Genomic DNA, 11,622 nt, shown 5'->3' with positions numbered 1-11,622 from the left:
TAAAGATTGGGGTTTCATAGAGTTTTGTTACAAATGAAGAATTCTCTTATGGAAAATGTAATCAGGCTTTATGGTCACCAGATGGCACTCTGGTATTACAATTAAGCTCAAAAAGATGCTCTTACCCATTTTCTTTCAAAGAAGGAGAATTTTCCCCCAAATGATAAAGGGCACAGAAAATAGCCCTTTTTAAAAATGTGCTATTTCCTGGATTCCATGTTCAATATCTAATGTACATGATGGGATTTAAACGCTCCTAATAGTCACATGAAGTCATTATCCTTGATTTTCTAACAAAGTTAAGGAACAGAGTGGCAAATAAACTTGGTCCCAGCTGCTCAGTCAGTGGCTGGTGGCTTCTGGATAACCATGTGCATTAGATTCCTGTAGTTGGATCTTTCCTGTCACAATCTATGTAATCCACAAAGTGTTAGCAGTTTACCTACGGATCTGTGCTGCCAGCTACGTCTCCACAATATGACACCACACTATATCAAGAACTGTGTGGAGAGCATACCAAACGTTTTCTCAGAACATGTACCTCTAAGTTAACATATCATGTGTGGATATTAATGTGTAGATAGAGGTGGTATTCCAGAAAGGAATCCAATACACCAGTACACTCCAATATGTCTTTGAACTTAAAACAAACGAATCACAAAATAATTTGGCACAGTAAAAGAAGCCAGACATAAAGTACATGCATGCTGGTTAACCACATTCATATAAAATCTAGAAAATGCAAAATAACTCTATAGTTATCTCAATCAAGCTAAAAATCAGCACAGTTAAGAACAGAAAGTTGATTATGTAGAACTTATGGGTAGTGCAGGCCTGGGGGACTCAAACCCAAGCTTTCTTGAAAACGTGCACTGAGGTTTCACAAGATGGTGGCTGCCTTTACAGCTTAAAATCCAAGAGCTGTTCATTGCATCTCTTGGTTGGCAGGGAAGCTGATGGTTGTAGGAGTTCACAAGAAAGGAATTGGGTGTTGGTTCCGGAAGCAAGGGAGTGATCTCATGAACTGTTACAAGGCTAGTGAATTTCCTTCCAGAAATTGCAATTCAGCTTGGTTCACAAGGTCAGCATGTACCCAGGTGGGTATGTGCAGACAGCTCAGTTCAAAAGTTCAACTGTGGATTACCTCGGTTCAAAAGTTTAGTTGTGAATGTTCCCAAGGCCTATTTAACAGGGGTCTCTATTTTAAGTGCCCTAAACCAATACTACCCTACTTTGATGATTTCCATTGACAGTGGAAGCAAACATATTATTGCTGGCTTGAGGAGGTGGATAGAGGATAGAGGAATGAAACACAAGGGAGCCTCAGGAAACTTTTTGGGGTGATGTTCATGTTCATTTATCTTGGAGCAGCTCCAATAGGTGCATGATTGTATACATTTTTCATAATTAAATTGTTTCACTGATTTAAAAAGTGAAATCTTACAATCACTTCATGCTCTCTCACATTTTAAAGTTTTTATAGGCATACCTAAATACGCTAAAAACTCCACCAGACAATATTATAAAATTTTAAATTTTATTCTCAAAAATTGTAAATGTTTAGGGCCTGGTGCAGTAGTCTAGTAGCTGAAGTCCTCTCCTTGCATGTGCTGGATCCCAATTGGGCACCGGTTCTAATCCTGGTGGCCCCACTTTTCATCCAGCTCCCTGCTTGTGGCCTGAAAAGCAGTCAAGGACAGCCCAAAGCCTTGGAATCCTGTACCCACGTGGGAGGCCCGGAAGAGGCTCCTGGCTTTGGATCAGCTCAGCTCCAGCCATTGCAGCGACTTGGGGAATGAATTATCAGACATAAGATCTTCCTCTTTGTCTCTCCTCTCTGTGTATCTGGTTTTCCAATATAAATAAATGCAAAATCTTTTTTTTAAAAAGTTACACATGTTTAAAGGGGCTTAGGAGGAAAGAACACTCTAATATTTACTGTTCACTGCTTGTGTTTCTCGATCTCCATCCCTGATGGTCTAAGATTTTATTATCATTTGTGTTTACACTGAAGAATGTACTTGAGAATGTCTTTCATAGCTGTAGAGAAATTCCTAGATTTTCACCAACAGAATATATAGATATATATTTTAAGTTTTATTTATTTATTTATTGATTGATTTATTTGTATTGGAAAGGTGGATTTACAGAGAGAAAGAGAGGGAAGCTCTAAACAGCTGTGGCAGGTTAGGACCTGGGAACTCTTAATTAGCGCCTCCCTCCAGGGAGAGCAGATGCCCAAACACTTAGCCCAAGACAGCAGGAAGCTGGAATTGGAAGTAGCACAGGGAGTTGAACCCAGCTACCCTGCCTTGGGCTTCAGGAGTCTTTTCTTTTCTTTCTTTCTTGTTTTTAAAAGGCTTAGTATTTTCATTGTAATGGTGTGTTTAGAAGGAGAGACAGAGAAAAATATTTCCTGTCCACTGGTTCTCTCCCCTAATGGCTGCAACAGCCAGAGCCGAGTTGATCAAGAACCAGAAGCCAGAAGCTTCTTCCAAATATTCTAAGTCACTGGTGCAGGGGCCCCAAGAACTTGGGCTACCTTCTGCTGCTTTCCCAGGCTACAAGCAGGAAGCTGGAAGGGAAGTGGAGCATCTGGGTCAGGAACCGGCACCCGTCATGGGTACCAGCGCTTGGATGTGGAGGATTAGCCTTCCCCTGACTGCAAGAATCTTAAGCAGCGGCTTAACCATTATGCCAAATGTCTGCTCTGATAATTATTTATTCAGAAATTGTCTTCTGTAGCCATCCTTTAATCTGTCCCTTCTAGGACTTCAATGATAAGAATGCCAACATACTGTGTTAGAGACCTTCTAGGCTTTGTCAATTTTTCCTCCCAAATTTTAGTTGACGTAATTTAAAAACTTGAATTGTTTGTTGATTTCAACCCATCTAAGATTCAGACTGAGAAGTGAAAGGCATAGAGCTGTCAATACATCTGTTCGTTCACTGCCCAGATGCCCTCAATGGCCAAGCAGCTGAAACAGGGAGCAGGGAACTCAGTCCAGGTGTTTTTGTGGTGCTTGGTAAAAACTCAGTTATCAGAGGGATCACTGCTGACCTTTAGAATCTGCACTAGTAGGAAGCTAGGCCAAACGCCCATCTCCCAATGTTATGTTTTAATTTTAAAAATTAATGTGATAAAATTTCCTATAGGGATTTGGACATTGTGGTACAGTGGGTCAAACTTTTTGAGATAACTGCATAGCGTGTCAAAGGCCTTATTTGAGTTTTGACTACATTTCTTTGGATCCGGCTTCCTGCTAATGCATCTTGGAGGCAGCAGCTGATGGCACAGGGACTTGTGTTGCTTCCACCCATATGGGAGACGTTGGTGGAGTTCCAATTCCCTTGCGCCAACCTGGCCCAACCCTGGCTGCTGCAGGCATTTGTGGAGTGAACGAGCAAATGGAAGCTCGATCTCTCCCTCTCTCTTTCTCCCTCTCTTGTCCTCTGACTCTGTTTTTCAAATAAATTAATCTTGAATAAAATCTTTAAAAATCTTGAACAAACCTTCATAAGATAAAGAACAAAAGTAAATAACCTAGGGAACTGTTAGACATCAAGGAGGTAGATTAGTTTCAGGGTTCAGGAAAGCTTTCAGGAGAAGGTGATATATAATACAATCTTCAATTTTTTAAAACTTTTTTCTATTTTTTCAAGATTTATTTATTTATTTGAGTTACAGACAGGCAGAGGCACAGAGAGGGAGAGAGAGCGAGCGAGCGAGAGAGCGCCAGGGCTGGGCCTAGAGGAAACCAGGAAGCTTTATCTGGGTCTCTCAAGTGAGTGCAGGGGCTCAAGGACTTGGTCCACCTTCCACTTCTTTCCCAGGATCATTAGCTAGCAGCTGGACTGGAAGTGGAGTGGCCGGGGCTCCAATAATTGTCCATATAGCCTTATCCACTGTATCACAGTGCCATTCCACAAGGTGAATTTTAATGTCCTAGTGCAATTGACAAAATGAAGAAAGAAAAGAGCAATAATTCCAAATAGTGAGAATAATGTGCGCATGTGTGTGGACTTGTAGGAGGGCATTTCATGATTACAGTTGCACAATGTTTTTGTTTGGGACATATGCTGCCAATGTAGAAAGTGGTGAAGATTATATTGGAGAAGTAAACAGAATAGATCATAAAATATCTTTTAAGCTATGGATTTTTGAATTAATCAACTTGAAAACAACTAGAAAGTTTAAAATAGTGTCTTCTTGCGTTTCTGAATTTTTCCATGATTCTATAATGAATGTATTCATTTATATCATACTGTCTTATTGAAGTATGAGTCTCATATGGGGCCATGTAATTTACCAATTTAAAATACACAAATTCAATGATTGTTAGTCTACTCAAAATTGTGCACAGATTTTGAAAAAAAATTATCATCTACAAAAAGAAATACTATTCGTTTTAGCAGTACCTTTTAAATACTATACTTCTCCTCATGTGTCCTAGAAAAAAATCATATTTTCTCTATGGATGTATCTATTTTGGACATTTCCCATAGTGTATGCAATTATAATATGTGGCCATTTATTTCTGGCTTCTTTCATGTAACATACTGTTCACAAGGTTCACCCACTTGAATCACCACTTCATTTGGATAATATTCCACCATATGATATAAAACATTTTATTTATTCACTCATTAGTTGATGGTAATTTCATTATTTCCTTTTTCTTTGGCTCCTAGGAATAATGCTGCGGTGAAAAGTGTGCTTTTACAACTCTTGGACATAAACCTACATGTGGAATTACCAGATCACATGACTAGGTACATAATCATTTGCGTAACTGATAGGCTACTTTCTAAAGTAGCTGCATTATTTTGCATTCCGTCTTGGAATGCATGAAAGATGGGTAACAGCCAAAATCCTCAAATAGCCAGGACTGGGGCAGGTGGAAAAGAGGAACTCCAGTCAGGTAGCACACATGGGTGGCAGGGACTGAAGTATGTAAGACATTGCTTGTTGTTTCTGAGTGTCTATATGTTAACAAGATGCTGATGAGAAGCAAGTGTTCAAGACTTAATCCAGGTATTCTGAAGTGGCATATCAGTAACTCAAGAGGTAGCCAAATCCTGCTGTGCTACAGTACTAACCCCCAAATCATTTACAAATATGTGATTTTCAAAAATGTTCTCCATTCCATGGGTTATCTTTTCTATTTCCTGTGAAACACAAAGTTTTTTAATTTTGGTGCTGATTTACCTTTTTAAAATTTTGTTACTCATGCTTGACTGTAATTCTAAAGAAAACATCGCCCAATTCAGCATCACAAAGATTTATGCCTCAGTGTTCATTTGGTTTTAGGTATTTGAATCATTTTGAGTTGAATTTTGTATATGACAAAGTATGACAAAAAATGCATTCTTTTGTGTGTAGATATCTGATTGTCACAGCACCATTTTTTAAAAAGAAGAATAGCCCCTACTTATATCTGTCTGTGAGATCTCAGTCTCAGAACTAATTATATTGAGTTTCTGTAAGGCTCTCCTACAGAAAGAGTTTGTAGTCATAAATTAGAGTGATATTCTTTACCATTTTTTCCCTCTCCTGATTGGCGTATGAATCAATTGTGATAATTTTCTGTGGTTTTCTAGGTGATTCCTATATCTGCTTATGGACCTACAAAAGGGAGTATAAATTTCTGCTCGGGAAATACAAGAGAAGCCCTTCAGCTTCAAAGGACCCAAAGAAAGGGATGCACTGGGCTGTCAGAGCTCACCTTGGGAGAGTCCAGGGAAAAGATTTACAACGAAACAGAACTTAGTTAGATTCACTATTTACAAAAATAATTTGACAATAATGTGGAATATAAAAAGGTGTGTTGAGTAGAAGCTAAGAGAATAGTTCTTTTGGGCAGTCACAGTTTATTTTTCTGAATTGTCACAAGATTCCCTAGTCTTACAGGGAGTAAAGAATAAAGTTTCACTTAATAGGCATTCTCACCAGAATTGGGTACCTACTGAAATAGCTGGGGTGGATAAGATGAGGGGAAGTTTGAGGCTTGATGCCTAGATTTCTGACATGGATGATAAGAGAAAGATGAGGAGGGTGATATGATCAGAGTGAGGTAATGCACTTGGTTATGAGCATCTTAAGTGCATTTGAGACATCTCAGTGGAAATTTGTAGTAGGAGGGTAGGTTTACAGTAAGTGACTAGAGTTTAGAGGAGTCAAGAAGGCTGGAAATATTAATGTGCAAGTTATCCCAAGGGATCTTGTGAAATACCTGCATATAAGACATAGCTAGAAGCAGGAGTATGGAAAGGAAACTGAAGACATGGCCATCAGAGTGCTAGGAGAATGATCAGGAGATAGGGGTCACAGAACCAAGAGAAGATTATTTCAAGAAAAACAGACAGTAAACATTAAGCCAACTAAGGTTCATCGAGGGGCCACTGGGTGCTTGATTACTCATTCAGGAAATGAAAGAAGAAAGACATCTGGCCCATGAAGCTCGCATTCAACTATGAGGAGTCAGACAATTGGCATGGGGAATAAGTAAATGATAGCGAATGAAAAAAGTTGGCAAATGTTATAAGGAGGGGAAATATATGGGATCATCAGAGTAGGCTTTACTGAGAAAGAACAACTTGAGCAAAGACATGAAAGAAGTGAGAGATGTGTGTTTGAGGGGAGAGTATTCCAGCAGTCAGAGCAGCCACAGTACCAGATAGGCTGTGAGGAAAATGTATGCCTGAAATGTTCATGGAATATCAAGGAGCCAGTGGGCCTGGAGCAGAATGAGTGAAGGGAGAGAGTGGAAGGGAATTAAATCACAAAGCAAGAGGATGTGAGAGCCTTGTATGACTTCATTGGGGGACTTTGTCTTCACTGAAAGTAACTGTAATCACTGCACAGTTTTGTTTTATGCTTAAAGCTGCACTGAGACGATAGTTTAACATGCAAATATAGAAGCTTGGAAAGCAGTTAAAGGCTATAGCAGTAATTCAAGAAGTGATGAAAATGGTTGGGATTAGAATGACTGTAGTGAAGGTGGTGAAAAATGCTTTACATATATAGTGTGTGTGTGTATACATGCTCACATTTGCCCATCACATAGTTACTTTTTTATTTCAAATCCATTGAAATATAATTTAAATAAATCTCTGTATTTTAATTGTACAATTCTGTGTCAATGAGGCCTTATAGACATGCTATGATATATATAAGTATTTTAATCTCCTGTTAAACTAAGTGGCAATAGCTGAGTTTCTCCAGAATCATACTATCTTATGGTTTTAAGAGTTACAACGGAGCAACTCTCATCCAAGCAGGAGAACAGATGCAGCTCTGGGTTCCTGGTTTTCCTAGTTGCAGCCTTGTCCAGCCCTGGCTTTTGTGGCAAAATGGGAAGTAAAGTGAATCAGTGTATGCAGTAAGTCTCTCTCTCCCTTTCTCTCTCTCTCTCTTCTTATTCTCCCTTTCTAATAAATAAACGAGTCCTTCAAAATAGTTTTACAGGAGCTGGCACAATGGCTCAACTGGCGAATTTTCCATGTCCAAGCGCCAGGGTCCGATATACACACCGATTTGCGTCCTGGTTGCTCTAGTGCAGTTGTTCGTGAATTTTGTTTTTCTTAGTACACTGTAGGCTGGACAATCAGTCAGTGCATGCCTGTGGGGAAGAACCCCTAAGCAATGATGCTGAATGAAAACATGGAAAGTTCTACTAGCTAAAGTAAATGGAACTGGGGGCAAGTGAAATCAATTTAGGGAGATATTTCTTGATTCCCAGGTAATTGGTAGTTGTTGCTGGAAATGGGATGGAGAGTGGTGTGCAGACTCCATCCTGTTTCATTAATATGATCTCTGGAATATTTTGAGGGAAGTTTCACCAAGTCTTTTACTTTTCTTACTAGACATTTCATTGATTAATTGTAGATGACATGTAGTCATTCGTAACTATACAGAAAGAGCCAATGCACCTTTAATCTATTTATCACCGATGGTAAGATAGTCATGTTTCTTACTTTGTTGGGAACTTATATTTGTAGCAAATAGGAGCAGGTGACTTTAGGCAAAAGTTAAAGTGGGTTGGCCATTTGGCATAGCAGTTAACTATCACTAAGGTCATCTGCCTTCCATATTGGGGTACTTGGGTTCTGGTCCCTGTCCTACACCCAGCTCCAACTTCTTGCTTATTTGCACTCCAGGATGCAGCAAGAGTACTTGAAAATGGTTTTGCTCTTTACATCTTTCAAATAAACACGTTTTAAAAAACAGATGTGTGTATGACTCAGCCAAACTGCCTATTTCCTTTTTACACCATCCTTGATTGCCTGGGAGAATACAAAGCATGTGCAAAAATAATGGCCGTAGCAAAAACTGCAGATTAACCCTTATGGGAGGTGGCAGGCTAAAATGGGGCTAGAATATGCAAAGGTTGACCTGAAAAACTTCAGGAAAAGAAAGGGAAGGGAAATGGCCAAACTTGCTCTCTGGTTCAGTGAGGGGTTGAGAGCTTAAAACTATCATCCGAATTAAGCTCAAATACGTAGTCAAACAGTTTAAGTCCCTGGGAGCAGTATCTGAGGTTAGGTATGGAAAAGAAAATAAGTAAAACAAAATAAAACAAAAACTGGTGCAACCACTTTGGAAGTCATTCTGGAGAGTGCTCAGACCACAGAGCATTGATAAGCCATATGACCCAGGCATTCCATGGGAACCTATCCTAAAGGTAATGAAATCTGCGTTTGAGAGAGTGACCTCCAACCCTATTTATAACAGCACAATTCACAAGAGAGAAGACATGGGATCAACCCAGATGGCTGTCAACATGGAATGAAATTGTCCTACATCTTCTTGATGGAATGCTGCTCAGCCATAAAGAGGAATGAGATCTTGCCATTGGCAATAAAATGATCCCAGCTTGGAAACATTAAGCTTACTGAAGTAAGCCTGTACTTATCATGTCATGATACGTTTAAATGTCAGAAGGTTAAACTTGTAACTTATGCTGAGGGACTATCTTCTTGTGATAAGATATGGTGGGAAGGGAAAATTAAGGAGCAGAACAAGAAGGGGAGGGATAAATCCCTACACCTGCAAAAATGTACTATGGAAAACAACAACAGCAACAACAACAAAACAATAACAAATAATAAGTCATGAAACTACAACGTGGATGAGTCATTCTGATGCCCTTTCCAGAGACTGGTGTGAATGTTGCAGTTGGAGACAGAGAGGCAAGCCCGGGAAATGGGTTAGATTCATTACAGAATGGTGCAGGAGCAGGGCTGCCTTGACAAAGTGCATGGGAAGTCAGCAAATGCCTCTCCGGTGTCTTGGGGCTGAAACCCCATGGAATGAGTAGAATAGCCAGAATCTGCGGGACACTTCAGTAGGAGATGAGGAACTTGGACAGGGCTAAAATTATAGTGATCAAACTAGTAGTGCTGAGCTGTGGAATCCTACATTTGTTGTTGTTCGGATCCTATCCCTTCAAGTCATGTGGCAAACATAACTGCTTTTAAATATTATTTTTAATGGAAGATATTGGTAATGTGCTAAAACATGAGAAGTAGCTCTACTTCATTTCCCAAGGATAGTGAAATAGTTGAAAGAAACTTGCCAAAGAAAGGTGAGAAAGATGTGAAACTAACAGTAGGAAAGGCAGTGTGGTAATTAGTGTATATGGCAGTAGAGAACTTGGCTCAAGGCTAGCTATTGGAATTATTCACTTGCATACTTGTATTTACAGAAAATATCTGACTTTCAGTGAGAAAGATTAACTTGCATGTTGATACAATAAGCTAGCAAATAACTCCGGAAAAAACATAATCCAGTTGTAGAGAATATAGCATTAGTGCATACTGAAATACACAAAGGTGTAAAATTATACATGCATGCTTCAGAAAGCTCACATTATATGTGTAATAGTAATGTGTAAATCTCTGGTACTCTTGTATTGGGTTTTGAAGACTCAAGAGTCTCTGAAAAATCTGATTTGACAGGTGCTGCTTGCAGCTTTCAATGAACTTTACTGTCATTTAATCACATTTAGAGGAGACTATATCTATCATCTATCTATCTATATTTTATTTTTCATGATACAGTTCCTTAGGCTCAGAAATTTCCCTTTCTACCCTCCCCTACCCTATCCCTCTCACTGTTTTCCCCTACATTATAACAGCAGTTCAGTCCCTCAACAACAGTCACAAGCCCATCATGCTGCTATCCAGATGCATTGTGACATTGTAGGTATAGAGAATGGCATAAAAGTCCAGCATCCTATTGTCAAGAGATATTTAGCAGTTTTATTGAGAGAGATGACTTTTTCAGAAAAGGTTACCTTTAGCAGAAATATCCTCAGAACCTGACATATAGCAGGTATCCAATAAACAGTTTTCAAATGAATGAGCAAATGAGTGAATGGGGATCCTCTGATTTTAAAGGGTTTGAAACCTCTTTTGTGTCCCATGAAACTTAATGCCAGTTACAAAACAAACATTAAATGTTGCACAGATGGATTTGTGTGTTTGGAATTATCTCAGCAAAAATAACATCAAAATCAAGTAATTTATTGCACGTAATTTCTTTTGGTTACCTTCCTTTATATACCTTAGGGATCTACCAGGCTCTTAAGCCTGAAATGACTATATGCATTTACCACCCTGAGCTATTTCAAGTAAAATTCAGGTGAGGACTCTGGGTCTGAGTTATTACTATTATTATTTTGCACAGTTGTATGAATTTGCCACAAGGTTGGGCATTTCTGTGCCTGCATACCTGTGAGACAGTACTACTCCCCAAATGTGTAAAGAATGCAGAATAACCAACACCAAGTAGGTGAATGGGAAAAAGAAAAAAGAGAAAAGCATCAGCTTGTTGATGTTTGTCGTTTTTATTTGCAATACTTTAGGTCCAAGTTTCAAACTGCAATATTTGTTTTACACTCAAGACACAGTCATGCACAATCCATATTTCAATTTTCTATTGCTTCAACCACAATTTAAAATAACAGTATTGGAAACAAAAATCTTTAAAAAGATAGAATGCTGAGGTCATAAGGATGGAACCAAACCATCAGCAGGTCTATGAAAGGAATAACTTACTTAAAAATTAAACAAAAAGACCCTTAATCCAAAGTTACGGAAGAATTTCACTACACATGGGTTTACAGATAACACATTTTGACAAAAGTAATGCACAGCCAAATGAGATACAATTGTGATAAACAATGAAAATGTAGATCCTCCTCAATTTGTTTTGTCTGGATGTTATGAGTATAATCCCAGTAGACATCAGTACCCTTGTGATCTGGCTCTTTCTGGCTAGTGTACTGAGATTTCAAACTCAACCCACCAATGGTTATAGGATTCTGTGAAAGATCTTATCATCACTAATGAACATAGTATATGCGGGTCCATAAATCACACTACACACAAGCACACACATTGAACTTGAATTTCGCACTCAGGGTTGGTTGGCACTCTGTTGTAGGCAGAGTACTGGAACTCTTTACTAACTTCTGGTTCACCCTCTTTCTACCAGCCTATTCCATCAGTTGGTTGATCACTGAAGGAATTGCCACCAGAAATGCTATCTTCAGTTCTAATCAAATGAGTTTATCAGTATATCTTAATGATAATAAAATGTGATTACTTTTTCATCTT

Source organism: Ochotona princeps, chromosome X (genome assembly GCF_030435755.1).
Source record: "Ochotona princeps isolate mOchPri1 chromosome X, mOchPri1.hap1, whole genome shotgun sequence".
Lineage (NCBI taxonomy): Eukaryota > Metazoa > Chordata > Mammalia > Lagomorpha > Ochotonidae > Ochotona > Ochotona princeps.
Note: the sequence above shows the minus strand (reverse complement) of the source record.